Raw genomic sequence first — 12,997 nt, forward strand, 5'->3', positions numbered from 1 at the left:
TAATTTTTCAAATTAATAGTATGAATCAGGTTTAATAGTTTTATTACTAACAACGCAAAGTATGCATTAAAAATATGATAACCAATTTGTAGTAATAGCAACGCTCTTAATCTACCATGACCTGAAATACGATACTACTCATTGTCATAAATTAGAAAAATTAGCCGTTAGAGTAGGCTGACTCCCTTTAACGCCATAACTGTCATTGAATACACAGCCTGTCACTGGATATTCATTCACACTGTTTCAGTTTTGCCGCTTAACTTCTTAATGACATTTGTTACACACGACAAACTTGTACATCGTCCCAATTTGACAGTATGATTATAATTTCTATTTCGACAAGGCGGCAAAGTTCGAACGGACGTGCGTTGCACACTTCATAAAAATAATCAATACAGATCTCGTAATCCATGCAGGATTATAATCAATAATATATTGACAATAAAACTGTGACTGTAAACACTCGATAATAATTAAAATATTAACTAGAAATTAATTGCTCAACACTTAACCGCGTAATATTGCTGCATCGCGAATGACGTCTTTAACATATGCTCGAACACGATTTTATAAAATATAGGTGAACGCAAACAAAGAGCGCATTCGAGAGGAAAGGAATGCTTACAAACGTGGCATAATCTAAAAATTAACGTATACATAAGTACCTTTCTGAAGTTAGTGTTTAAATGAGAATGATTGTAGAGAAATTATACACAAGGGTGCCGTAGCATAACAGCGAGACGCGTGAATGCGACTATGGTGCAGGAAAGCTCGATTAAAGAACTTTGGCACGCAACGATCCGCTGTGTCTCGTTCAGGTCCCTCAAATTACAACCACCTGGAACCGCATCAGATTCGCAACTTTGCACCCGTAAGAACTAAGTATCTGTTCTTGTTCTTAATATATGCAACCGGCAAGCCGGAAGATTTACATCTAAATACATCCTGTGAACAAGAGTGAAACTAAAGCCTGGGGTAACTGATTTAAATAAACTAACTTTGACATGGGGTATGGATATTTTTTTGTTTTTATTAATTTCGTCTAACTTTATCGCTGAAAATATACATGTTTTAAACGGCTGTAGGTTGTTTGAAAGATGAACAGAGGGGTGGTGATTCGACTTTAGAAAATTTACGTTGTGTTCGTTACACAAATATGTTGACATTTCGAGGTCTTGTTTTGCAGCTGAACGGAAAAAGAGCGCCACTTTGTGGTTTTTGAAAATGTTACTTTTTGTTGTTATAAATTTAAGCTTCAGTTTTATTTACAGGATTAAGTTGTACAACGTGATTATGTTAATTAGTAGTCTACAACGAGATTAGGCTCTTATACATAATAAAGATCCCGCTTTATTAAAAACAAATTTACGACTGAAGCTCTGAAGAATTAGCACGTTCCGATCGCAAGCATCTGCGTTAAAAGAAACCGAAAAAAGAAGAGAGGACTAACTTAGTTAATTAAGCTACAATAGAGCAAAATTACTGTATTTTAACATTTTCGAGGTAATGGGGTGCACCGTTCTTCATTTGAGCGAAAAAAACTGCGACCCGCCAGAATTGAGCATTGAACTTTCATTTGGAACGGCAGCGCTGAGTTGACGGTTGTTCGCATAGTCTGTCTAAAGAACAAGACGGATTAAATAATAAACAAATATAATGATAATAAGAAATACCATAAGCACAGAAGTAGCGTTTTACCATCTACATGATATTCCTGATATGCATACAAAATATGACAACAATCGGTCCAGTAGTTTCAGAGATTATCTGTCTAATAAAAGTCGATGCAGACCACAGACGACAGACAGGCGGAAACCACATTTTTCGTACTCTAGGGTTCATGAAACAAATAATCTCGAGGAACCCTTGTATATTGTTTTTGAAGGAGTTTGAAAGGATCTCGAGGACTCCTTGTATACTGTTTTTGAAATTATTTGAAAGAATTTTTGAAGTAATTTGAAAGAATATCGAAGACCGCCTGTGTTCTTTCTTAAAGTAATTTGAAAGGACCTCGGTAATCTTTCTGTGTATTGTTTTTGAAACAATTTATTTGAATATCGGGGATCTCTTATGTCTTGTTTTTAAAGCAATTTGAAAGAGTCTCGTGAACCTTCTATATTTTGTTTTTGAAGTAATTTGAAAGAATCCCGCAGACGCTTTGTGTTTTATTTTTGAAGTAGTTTAAAGTAATTTGGAAGAATCCGTGGGACTCCCTCTGGTCTTGTTTTTGAAGTAGTTTGGAAGAATCTCGAGAACCGCGTTTCTTGTATTTAATTCAAGTACATAATTTGAAAGTATCTCAAGGAAAACTTATATTTTGTTTTTGAAGTTGTTTGAAAGAACCTCGGGTGCTTTTATTTCGAAGTAATGTGAAAAAATCTCGGGAATCTCGTGTCTTGTTTTTATTTAAAGTATTTGAAAGAATCTCAGGAAACCTTTATATATTTTTTTGAAGTAGCTTGCAAGAATCCAGTATGCGTTTTGCTTTTGAAGTTATTTGAAAGAATCCTTAGGATGCTTTGCGTTTTGATTTTGAACTAGTTTGAAAGAAACTTGGGGACTCCTTTGTGTCTTGTTTATGAAATAGTTTGAAAGAATCTCGGGGACCCCTTGTGTTTCATTTTTGAAGTAGTTTGAAAGAATGTCGGGGATATTTTATCTTGTTTTTGAAGTAATTTTTTTGTGTATTGTTTTTGAAACAATTTATTTGAATATCGGGGGTGTCTTATGTCTCGTTTTTGAAGCAATTTGAAAGAATCTCGTGGACTTTCTGTGTTTTGTTTTTGAAGTAATTTGAAAGAATCCCGTAGACGCTTTGTGTTTTATTTTTGAAGTAGTTGAAAGTAATTTGAAAGAATCTGTGGGACTCCTTCTGGTCTTGTTTTTGAAGTAGTTTGTAAGAATCTCGAGAACCCCGTTTCTTGTATTTAATTCAAGTACATAATTTGAAAGAATCTCAAGGATAACTTATATTTTGTTTTTGAAGTAGTTTGAAAAAATATCAGAGACCTCTTGTGTTTAGTTTTTGAAGTTGTTTGAAAGAATCTCGGGGATCTATTGTGTCTAGTTCATGGAGACCTCAGGTAGGTTTTGTCTTTGAAGTAACCTGAAAGAATCTCGGAGATCCCTTGGGTTTTATTTTTGAAGTAGTTGTAAAGTTTTTGAAGTAATTTGAAAAAAATCTTGGGGATTCCCTCTAACATTTGTTTCTTTGAAGCAATTTGAAAGAATCTCGGGGACCCCTTGTGTTTTGTTTTTGAAGTAGTTTTAAAGATTCTTGGGAACACTTCCTGTTTTTGTTTTGAAGTAATGTGAAACAATCTCGGGAATCTCCTGCCTTGTTTTTATTTAAAGTACATAATTTCAAAGAAACTCAGGGAACCCTTATATATTTTTTTGAAGTAGCTTGCAAGAATCCATTATGTGTTTTGCTTTTGAAGTTATTTGAAAGTCCCTGAGACGTTTTGCGTTTTGATTTTGAAGTAGTTTGAAAGAATATTAAGGACCACCTGTGGCTTTTGTTTTTGAAGTAATTTGAAAGAATCTCGGGGAACCCTTGAGTTTTATTGTTATATTTTTCAAGTAGTGATAAAAAATCAAGGGTCGTTTTTCGTTTTATTTTTGAAGTAATTTGAAAACATCTTGGGGACCCCTTGTAGGTTTTGTTTGTGAAGTAGTTTGGAAGAATCTCGGGGATCTCGTCTCTTGTTTTTGTTTAAAGTACATAATTTGAAAGAATCTCAAGGAACATTTACATTTTCTTTTTGAAGTAGTTCGAAAGAATCTCGGGGACTTCTTGTGTTTTATTTTTGAAGTAATTTGAAAGAATTTGTGGGAGCCCTGTGTCTGGTTTATGGGGACTCGCTGTAGGTTTGTTTTTGAAGTAATCTGGACCCCTTGGGTATTATTTTTGAAGCAGTAGTAAAGAATCTCGGGGACCTTTTTTATTTTTGTTTTTGAAGTGATTTGAAAAAATCTTGGGGATCCCCCGTAACTTTTGTCTCTTAGAAGTAATTTGAAAGAATCTGGAGGACTTCTTGTGTTTGATAAAGAATCTCGTAGACCCCTTTTGTTTTGTTTTTGAAGTAATTTGAAAAAATCTTGGGGACCTCATGTAACTTTTGTTTCTTAGAAGGAATTTGAAAGAATCTCAGAAACGCTTTATGTTTTGTTTTTGACGTAGTTTGAAAGAATCTCGGGGACCCTTCGTGTTTTTGTTTTGAAGTAATATGAAAGAATCTCGAGAATCTCGTGTCTTGTTTTTAATTAAAATACACAATTTTAAAGAATCTCAGAGAACTCTTATATATATTTTTTGAAGTAGTTTGAAAGAATGGCTTAAGTGTTTCGCTTGTAAGGTGATTTGAAAGAATCTCGAGGACGTTCTGCATTTTGTTTTTGAAGTAGTTTGAAAGATCTCGGGGATTCCTTGTGTCTTGTTTATGAAGTAATTTGAAACAATCTGGGGACTCCTTGTGTTTCATTTTTGAAGTAGTTTGAAAGAATGTCGGGGATACTTTGTCTTGTTTTTGAAGTAATCTTTTTGTGTATTGTTTTTAAAGTATTTGAAAGAATCTCGGGGACCCCCGCTGGGTTCTGTTTTTGAAGTGATTTTAAAGAATCTCGGGGACTTCTTTTGTTTAGTTTTTGAAGTAATTTGAAAGAATCTCGGGTATCTTTCTGTGTATTGTTTTTGAAGCCATTTACTGGAATCTCGGGGACCACTTGTGTCTAGTTTATGGGGACCCCACGTTGGTTTTGTTTTTGAAGTAATCTGGAAGAATCTTAGGGACCCTTTGAGTTTTATTTTTGAAGTAGTAGTAAAGAATCTCGGGGACTCCTTTTGTTTCGTTTTTGAAGTAATTTAAAAAAATCTTGGGGATCCCGTGTATCTTTTGTTTTCTTAGAAGTAATTTTAAAGAATCTTGGAGACGCTTTGTGTCTGGTTTTTGAAGTAATTTGAAACAATCTGGGGACTCCTTGTGTTTCATTTTTGAAGTAGTTTGAAAGAATGTCGGGGATACTCTATCTTGTTTTTGAAGTAATCTTTTTATGTATTGTTTTTAAAGTGATTTGAAAGAATCTCGGGGACCCCCGCTGGGTCCTGTTTTTGAAGTAATTTTAAAGAATCTCGGGGACTTCTTGTGTTTAGTTTTTGAAGTAATTTGAAAGAATCTCGGGTATCTTTCTGTGTATTGTTTTTGAAGCCATTTACTGGAATCTCGGGGACCACTTGTGTCTAGTTTATGGGGACCCCACGATGGTTTTGTTTTTGAAGTAATCTGGAAGAATCTTAGGAACCTTTTGAGTTTTACTTTTGAAGTAGTAGTAAAGAATCTCGGGGACTCCTTTTGTTTCGTTTTTGAAATAATTTAAAAAAATCTTGGGGATCCCGCGTAACTTTTGTTTTCTTAGAAGTAATTTTAAAGAATCTTGGAGACGCTTTGTGTCTGGTTTTTGAAGTAATTTGAAACAATCTGGGGACTCCTTGTGTTTCATTTTTGAAGTAGTTTGAAAAAATGTCGGGGATACTTTGTCTTGTTTTTGAAGTAATCTTTTTGTGTATTGTTTTTAAAGTATTTGAAAGAATCTCGGGGACCCCCACTGGGTCCTGTTTTTGAAATGATTTTAAAGAATCTCGGGGACTTCTTTTGTTTAGATTTTGAAGTAATTTAAAAGAATCTCGTGTATCTTTCTGTGTATTGTTTTTGAAGCCATTTACTGGAATCTCGGGGACCACTTGTGTCTAGTTTATGGGGACCCCACGTTGGTTTTGTTTTTGAAGTAATCTGGAAGAATCTTAGGGACCCTTTGAGTTTTATTTTTGAAGTAGTAGTAAAGAATCTCGGGGACTCCTTTTGTTTCGTTTTTGAAGTAATTTAAAAAAATCTTGGGGATCCCGCGTAACTTTTGTTTTCTTAGAAGTAATTTTAAAGAATCTTGGAGACGCTTTGTGTCTGGTTTTTGAAGTAACAATCTGGGGACTCCTTGTGTTTCATTTTTGAAGTAGTTTGAAAGAATGTCGGGGATACTTTGTCTTGTTTTTGAAGTAATCTTTTTGTGTATTGTTTTTGAAGCCATTTACTGGAATCTCGGGGACCACTTGTATTTAGTTTATGGGGACCCCACGTTGGTTTTGTTTTTGAAGTAATCTGGAAGAATCTTAGGAACCTTTTGAGTTTTATTTTTGAAGTAGTAGTAAAGAATCTCGGGGACTCCTTTTGTTTTGTTTTTAAAGTAATTTGAAAAAATCTTGAGGATCCCGCGTAACCTTTGTTTTCTTAGAAATAATTTGAAAGAATCTCAGGAACCCCTTGTATCTGGTTTTTGAAATAATTTGAAACAATCTCGGCGACCCTTTGAGTTTTGTTTTTGAAGTATTGTGATGGAAACTCGGGAACCCCGTGTGTTTTGTTTTTGAAGTAATTTTCAAGATAGGACCTGATGAATCAGCGCGGCAAAAATTTAGACCGGAGCCTGAAAGTCCTAGATTTTACTTCTTTTAACAATATATAAATCTTAGATTTGAACACATGGTACAGCGTACCATGGCTGCTGGCGCCGGTGGAAAATTTCAAATTTCCAAAATCTTATAAAAAATTTTAGAGCCATCAAACAAATTATTTTTCACACACATTGGGAAGTTATCAAAATTTGATAATAGGCTTGTTTAATACAGCAACGGAGGACCTACTTTTTCATTCCCTAATTTTAATAATAAACTTACCGGTACATAAACTAACCTTTACTTTAATAAACTTTTATTCATTATTAGCTAGATTCGAGCATGAAAGCAAATATACACCGGACGCAACAACATCCGAATAATGAAAGCAACTTTTGCCATTTTCTACGATATATTAAGATTTTGATACATTCGTTCTCCGCGTTTAAAGATAATCTATTTTAAAAGTCGATAACTCCACACATTCTGAGGAATGAAGCAGTGGTCGAAATGGCGCAAAATTGAAAAATATTTGCCACTTCGATATATAAAAATACAGCGAAGGGACGCGTCGAATCGAGTCGTGCGTCTATCCAGAAAAATATAACAAATACATTTCGCGCGAAGGTTTGCCTCAACAAATAACGTCATCAAAGTGGATAAATATTTTCCTTCGTGTCAAATTTTGTTTAGTAACTCAGTGATTTGTCACTCCTGTTCACACAAAGATTTATCTTATTTTTGTGCAGTGTAGGCAGTTTTTTTGGGAATAAATCGAGTTGAAATTATTCAATACAAGTCCACAAACCCGTCAATCTCTGATGACGATCCGATTCGTTGGTAGTAATTACTTATTTACTATCCTTCTGTTTCTTTCTCGTTATTAATTCATCCGCTTGCGGGTTTCGCAAGGTCAAAAAGCCAAATTAAACAAAACCAAAACTAGGTAATTAATAATGAGGCACGGTAACTGCGTTATAAAAAAAAAGTGGCGAAATCTCCCCTTCGTACGTTTTAAGGGAAAAAAACTTATTTTAAGGTGACGTTAATCTGCAACGTATTAATCAAACATGAGTCGCGTATAAAATACATTTCGCGGCGTTATAATATTTGAAGAATAAAACAGGAGTGCTTTAGGGATTGGATGTAATTTTGAAAAGATGTTGTTTTCTAAGTTCTTTAAGCGTACTTTTAGCCGGAAAAATACCATTGTTAACGAGCCGCATTTGCATAAAGAAACCTCAGACAAATAAGATTTACACGATTTTAAATTCCCCCTTCTTAATGTATTTATTATAGCAACGTTTAATGTTGTATAAATTATTTTTTAGTGTACAATTTTAAACGCGTTACTGCTGAAGTAAGAGCAGCAACCTGGGGCGGTTTGAGCACTTTATCTCGTCGAATCGTCTACTGACTTTTCCCCATAAGATAACAAGAGCGTCATCTTGTTTAGGGACTAGTAAAGTTACAAGTGTAACCTATATTAATTCCGCCTTCCCGCTATTAACCGACAGATGAACGCATTAAAACTGAGATAACTATACATTCTCGTAATTGGTAACCAAGACAAGAGAAACTGACTGCATGGCTTCCCGTCAAATATTTATTAGATGAACCGAAGCTTTTACAATTCGCGACAAATCTTAGCTGCTTTATGATTCCGGTCTAATGCCATTACGTCTCGGCATCCTCCGCATAACAAGGGAGCGGAATATGTTATTATTGCTCCTTGTTTCCACAATTAAAACACCTCTCCGAGCAGTCTTCGCTCACTGAAAAATCTCTTTTTGACTAGCATGTTATGAACTTAGTTCCGCCTAATTAATGAAGTGTTGCCCCGAATACTCTACAGTTAATAACATAATTTGCCTGCTAGATACCCGTAATTAATCACTCCATGCCCACGATGCTCGCAAATACCATCACAAAAACATTTAACTCAAAACATCTCTTTTTTACAAGAATTGTTTTTATGGCAAACATTAAATTTCGAAAATACATTAGCGTCAAAGTGGGAGAACAACTTTGTTTGTATCTTGAACTATGTTTACAAATCAAATTATCTAGATATGCACACCTGAAACACTACCACGCTTTGCCGACATATGTTTGCCTCCGCCACGTATACGTGATCTATTCGTCCATGAAGACGACAGAATCGTGTGCTACCCTAGTTTTTTAAGCGACATTTTATTTGCTGACGAAGAAAATTGATGGCATACGAACTCCGCGAGTTTGTTTTGAGACATTCCTACGACTCGGAATCATATGCACGGATTTTAACTAAACATACAAAAATATGCTCCAATTATGCAACGCATACTCAAAATATGCAAATACGTTCATGTTTCACAAAATATGCTGTAAATATTTATAGGAAACAATTAGTTAATCGGTGGCCCATTTATTCCACAAATTTTATTCATCAAATTTTAAATTTATTGACATACTTCACAATGTTTACAAAAAATCAAGGCCAACTTGATGACTTTTTCAATCGAAGACCCGAATCTCCCCCTCCCAACGACAAAGTGACTTAACCTCCAAAATTTATAACAGTTAATGTTATTTAAGTTTTATAAAATAACATACTTGTGGTTTATGAATCCATGTTCAGTTTTTGTTTGGGAAAAAAACTAGCATTGTGCAGCAACATTTAACTTTGAAATTGCACAACCGAATGCTATGAAAATATTCTATAAATCAAACTTACTGTTAAATTCGAACAGAGAAAAACAAACTCCAAATTCTCAAGATTTAAAATTCTGTGAAAAAAGAAACAAAAATATGTTTTCCATAATTTTGAAAAAATTTAAATCTGTAAAAATTTTGTAAACTCTAGTTTAGAAAACTACACTTTCCCAAAATTTTAAGTATTCAAGGCTCAGAAAAAATAGTTCCAAACTTGAAAGGAAAACTCTTTATAACTATATGCAAAAAGTTTAATAAACTGGAGGATACAGGTAATTTTAGATCATATCTATCAATGTTCAAAAGGCCAACTGTACAATGATAATACATTATGACGATTCTGAAATTTCTTTTTTGAACATTTTTAAAATGTCTTAATTTTCAACTTTTAAAATAGTTTCCAAAACTGAAAACCTGCAAATTTTAAAAAGTTAAGAGATTTTAAAGATCCTACGAATCAAATTTACCAGTTGTTTAAATTGATTGGCCTTAAAATCGAGCACAGAAAAAAAAACAAATTCCAACTTCTTAACCCCAGACGTAAAACTCCATCGATTTTTGAAAAATATCTGAAAATTCTGGAAAAAGGAACTAAAATTTATGTATTCCGTCATTTTGAATAATTATAAATTAGTAACAATTTTGGAAACTCTTCTTTCAAAAACTAGAATTTCTTGAAATTTTAGACATTTCAAAGCTCGGAAAAAATTTGGAAGTTCTAAACCTGAAAGGAAAACCCTCTATATATTATGTAAAAGGTTTAAAAAACTGAAAGATTTTAGATAAAATTTATCATTATTCAAAAGTCTAACCGGCAAACTTCTAAAATGATAATACATATTAAGATTCTGAAAATTCCTGAAATAATACTGACAATTCTGAAATTTCGTATCTTAATAATTTTTCAGATTTTAAGAATTTTGAAAATTTCAAAACGTCGTAATTTTCAATTTTAAAAGTAAATCCCAAAACGACAACCCAGAAAATTTTCAACAACTGTGAGATTTTAAGGATTCTACGAAGACAATTTATCAAAGGAAAAACAAATTTCAAATTCTCAACCAGACGTGAAACTCGATATATTTTTGAAAAATATCTGAAAATTCTGGAAAAAGAAACAAAAATGTGTGTATTCCATATTTTGAAAAATTGTAAATATGTAAAAAATTTGGAAAATCTACTTTCAAAAACTACAATTTCTTCAAATTTTACACATTCAAAGGTCAAAAAAAATTCACTAGTTCCAAACTTGAAAAGAAAACACTTTACATATGTTAAAGGTTTAAAAAACTGAAAAATATAGGAGATTTTAAATAAAATCTATCAATATTCAAAAGTCTAACAGTCAAACTTCTAAAATAATAATACATATTCTGAAAATACCTGAGACAATACTGACAATTCTGAAATTATCTATCTTAATAGTTTTTCATATTTTAAGAATTTTGAAAATTTTCAAAATGTCGTAATTTTCAACTTTTAAAATAAATTCCGAAACGACAACCCTGGAAATTTTAAACCGTTGAGAGATTCTGAAGATTCTACAAATGAAATTTTCCAGTTGTCTAAATTGATTGCCTTTAAAATCAAGTACAGAAAAAAACAAATTCTAACTTCTTAACCAGATGTAAAACGTCGTGGATTTTTGAAAAATTATAAATATGTAAAAATTTTGGAAAATCTACATTCAAAAACTACAATTTCTTGAAATTCACTGGGTCCAAACTTGAAAGGAAAACCCTTTATATATGTAAAAGGTTTAAAAAACTGAAAGATATAGAAGAGTTTAGATAAAATCTATGAATATTCAAAAGTCTAACAGTCAAACTTCTAAAATAATAATACACATTAAAATTCTGAAAATGCTTGAAACAATACAGACAATTCTGAAATTTCCTCTCTTAATAGTTTTTCATATTTTAAGAATTTTGCAAATTTTCAAAATGTCGTAATTTTCAACTTTTAAAATAAATTCCAAAACGACAACACTGGAAATTTTAAACCGTTGAGAAATTTGAAGATTCTACGTATGAAATTTTTGCAGTGGTCTGAATTGATTGCCCTTAAAATCATCCCACGAAAAAAAAACAAATTCCAACTTCTAAACCAGATATAAAACGCCGTGAATTTTTGAAAAATATCTGAAAATTCTGGAAAAAGGAACGAAAATGTGTCTATTCCATAATTATGAAAAACTATAAATTAGTAAAAATTTTGGAAAATCTACTTTCAAAAACTACAATTTCTCAAAATTTCAGACATTCAAAGCTCAGAAAAAATTCATGAGTTCCAAACTTGAAAGGAAAATTCTTTATATATGTAAAAGGTTTGAAAAACTGGAAGATAGAGAAGATTTTAGATCAAATCTATCAATATTCAAAAATTTAACCGTCAAACTTCTAAAATGATAATACCTATTAAGATTCTGAAAATTCCTAAAACAATACTAATTATTCTGAAAATTCGTATCTTAATTGTTCTTCATATTTTATATTTTAAGAATTTTGAAAATTTTTAAAATGTCGCAATTTTCAAATTTCAAAACGAGAACCCTGCAAATTTTAAACGGTTGAAAGATTTTAAAGATTCGACGATTTAAATTTACCAGTTGTCTAAATTGATTACCCTTAAAATTGAACACAGAGAAACAAATTCCAAATTCTCAACCAGATGTAAAATTCCGTAGATTTTTGAAAAATATTTGAAAATATCTGGAAAAAAAGAAACAAAAATGTGTGTATTCCATAATTTTAAAAAATTATAAATCTATAAAAATTTTGAAAAATCTGCTTTCAAAAACTACAATTTTTTGAAATTTTAGGTATTCAAAGTTTGGAAAAAATTCAGAAGTTCTAAATTCGAAAGGAAAACCCTTTATATTTGTGAAAGGTTTAAAAAAGTGAAAGATACAGAAGGTTTTTGAATTAAAGATTTACTAAATCAGTAATCAAAACTCTAACCGCCAAACTTCTCAAATGCCTGAAATTGAAACTGAAAATCGATAAACCTTTTCGTATTTTATTACCTTTTTCATATTTTAAGAATTCTGAAAATTCAAAATATAAGTAGCTTTCAATTTTAAAAATAAATCCCAAAATTGGCAATTGACAGATTTTAAAGATTTTACGAATCAAATTTACCAATTGTCTAAGTTGATTTCCATTAAAATCAAGTAGAGAAAAACAAATTCGAAATTATCAGCCAGATGTAAAACTGCATAGATGTTTGAAAAATATCTGAATATTCCGTAAAAAAAAACAAAATTACATACAAATTATTAAAAGTCTACTTTAAAAAACTACAGTTGCCTGGAATTTTAGACATTTCGAAGCTTTGACCAAACTAAATAGTTCTAAACCTGAAAGTAAACCTTTTGTATTAGTAAAAGATTTAGAAAATTGAAGGATAAAGAAGGTTTTTGAATTAAAGATGAACTTGAGGGTAAGCGAAGTAAATGTTGCTGCTTCGGTGGGAATCGAACCACACGTCACCCGCTTGCCGGGCGGATATCCTGACCACTAGACTACGAGGCCGCTTATCTTTCTCCACTTACTAACGCGTTATTGTGCCGCCACAAACTCAATCATTGTCAGTAGTCAAAAGTCTAGTAGTCATTTTTATGAATTAAATTCGCAAAATCAATTTTTATCATTTTTCAATAAAGCAGGATTTGTTTGACTTTACTTCAGAGGCGAGGGAAGTTCTATTGAAACAACTTTCGATCATTTTTATGTTATATTATAATTAGCTATTAATAATTATATAATTTTAAAACGTATGCGAAATTTTAGAGCTTTGTAGTTTCTAAGTTAAATTACACAATTTTGAATATTTTTCCAAAAACTTACATATATA

At 32.1% G+C, this 12,997-nt stretch overlaps 1 non-coding gene across 1 annotated transcript; it reads right to left on the reverse strand.

The window, feature by feature from the left end:
- Positions 1-12,600: 12,600 nt before the first annotated feature.
- Trnaa-ggc (transfer RNA alanine (anticodon GGC)) lies at positions 12,601-12,675 on the reverse strand. Its single transcript has one exon. It is a non-coding gene; the product is annotated as a tRNA-Ala (tRNA).
- Between the last annotated feature and the right edge of the window lie 322 nt (positions 12,676-12,997).

This window comes from Zophobas morio, unplaced genomic scaffold (genome assembly GCF_036711695.1).
Source record: "Zophobas morio isolate AGI-343-1 ecotype UQ-CSIRO unplaced genomic scaffold, CSIRO_AGI_Zmor_V1 ptg000044l, whole genome shotgun sequence".
In the NCBI taxonomy this organism is placed as follows: Eukaryota; Metazoa; Arthropoda; class Insecta; order Coleoptera; family Tenebrionidae; genus Zophobas; species Zophobas morio.